This window comes from Ixodes scapularis, unplaced genomic scaffold (assembly GCF_016920785.2).
Source record: "Ixodes scapularis isolate PalLabHiFi unplaced genomic scaffold, ASM1692078v2 PGA_scaffold9__187_contigs__length_104089568, whole genome shotgun sequence".
Taxonomy (NCBI): domain Eukaryota; kingdom Metazoa; phylum Arthropoda; class Arachnida; order Ixodida; family Ixodidae; genus Ixodes; species Ixodes scapularis.
This window is the reverse complement of record NW_024609884.1, coordinates 86,054,619-86,056,682: the sequence shown is the minus strand read 5'-3', so window position 1 is coordinate 86,056,682 and position 2,064 is coordinate 86,054,619. Positions and strand designations below refer to the sequence as shown.

The 2,064-nt window shown below is 48.4% G+C and overlaps 1 non-coding gene across 1 annotated transcript; it reads right to left on the bottom strand.

Moving 5' to 3' along the window:
• Positions 1-253: 253 nt before the first annotated feature.
• On the bottom strand, positions 254-326 carry Trnat-cgu. The gene has a single exon. It is a non-coding gene; the product is annotated as a tRNA-Thr (tRNA).
• Between the last annotated feature and the right edge of the window lie 1,738 nt (positions 327-2,064).

The following is a 2,064-nucleotide window of genomic DNA, read 5'->3' as shown; positions in this document are numbered from 1 at the left end:
GTCTCTGCGAACGTGGACAGAGAGCGCGCCGTGACCGGGACGGCATGTAGACCGCGGTATTCCGGTATGTTTTTGGCATGTCCTGTTTCTTGGAGAAGAAGAAATTGTGTTTATAATGCAAATAAATGCAAAGGTGCAAACTAGCTGAACAAGAATGACGAAAATAATCCCTGGAGAATGGGAACAAGAGGGACAAAGGACAAACACAAATCTCCAAACACAGCTGGGTGACTGGTGCGCGGCCGAAAAAATCTGCCTGGTCCGGGTATCGAGCCCGGGACCTCTCCATTACGGGTGGAGCGCTCTACGAACTGAGCTAACCAGGGGTTAGACGTCAGTAGAGCAAACGGGTTTTATCAGCCGCCAACAGTCTAACACCAACAAGGGTGAAGCTTCCATTTTTAAGGTTATGATTATAATGCAATTAAATGCAAAGGTGCGAGCGAGCTGGACAAGAATGACGAAAATAATCCCTGGAGAAGGGGAACAAGAGGGACCTTTGTCCCTCTTGTTCCCCTTCTCCGGGGATTATTTTCGTCATTCTTTAAGAAAGTGTATCTTGTGTTAGGAGTCATTGACGTAACTGCGTATGATTTGTAGAGAGGCTACGACCGTTCCATTTTACGAGTATGCATAATTAGGAATGCGGGTTGGGCAGAGACTAGAAGTTTCGTCGCTCGTCACCGACTTCATTCCACGGAGTCGCATACTTCCCCAGAAAGGACCCCTGAACCCGCGGAGCCATCGTGTCGTCTGCTAGCAAGAAATTATCGGTTCGTGACACTGAATTACGAGCGTATATAATCGCTTTGTGGCAGTGAGACGATAGAAAGAAAGTATTCATGATTAGGTATTGAGGACGCATAAGGCTTACAAAAATATGTTTTTTTTTTTTTTTTTCTCGCTTCATCGGACCAATTTTAACCTCGCGTCGAGCCCCCATGCATTTGTTCGAGACAGCGACCCTAGCAACGGTTTGTTTGGACCCAGACGCCATGCTGTGACGTAGTCACGGAGTCAATTGCTCCAGCGCGGTTTTCCGATGGTAGACATTTTACGCCGTCGTCGTTGATTTCGGTGTCGTGTTCGGTTGGAGGAGCGATCGATTTGAGGCTGGCACACGTGTGCGCGGACATAGCAACCGAAAATAACGCAAAACTAGAAAAAAAAATTGGCTTTGTACCATTAAAAATAGAAAAGGAAACGTGCGCAAATCGAAAAGTGTGTGTGTGTGTGTGTGTGCGTGCGTGCGTGCGTGTGTGTGTGTGTGTGTGTGTGTGTGTGTGTGTGTTGTGCGTGCGTGTGTGCGTGTGCGTGCGTGCGTGCGTGCGTGCGTGAGAGAGAGAGAGAGAGTATTTTATACAAGACTATACTTGAAATTTACTTGCAGTAAATGTGCCCTCGTTCGCAAGTCGTGTGAACCGATTTTTAATAGTTCCCAATCTCGCGCGACATTTCGGTTGTCTTTTCGCGCATTTGTGCAGCGTTGTCAGGGCTATACTTGGGGCCAAGTTTTCTGAGCACAGATTACAAAGGTATGGTTTCCGTGCGCAAATCACGGCTGCTCGCGCAGTTTTCAAGTTGGGGAATGCGAAGAAAACTTGTCCCCGAGTATAGCGTAGTTTCCACAGTGCTGCAGCCTCGCCCGGCTGCGGCAGCACGTGGCTTGCGTCTCATTGGCCGTCACTCTCGTGCGCAGAAGACGCGTTGGAGCACCGCGGAAGCTATAGGCTAGTCTCGACAACGTAGCGCCAAAGAGTTCACGCCGAATGTGGGCGACGTGCGCGACCGAAAACGTCGCTCTGGTTGGCATTCACGACGGGTCAAGCGCTCACTGTCACGTCTTTATTTGGAGTAATTTTGAGTGAGTCAATAAGAAAACGTGTTGATTGAAGGAATGGCTACACCACGATCTTTCGTTAAAGCATTCCAATGGATAAAGTCGTCCAATCGTGTAGCTTTCATCGGCGGAAATAAGAGTAATCTCAGACTGCCAACTTTGACGGCGCAAGCTTTCATCGGGCTTTTTAAACACACCATCGAACTTCTAGTTCGTAACTTATG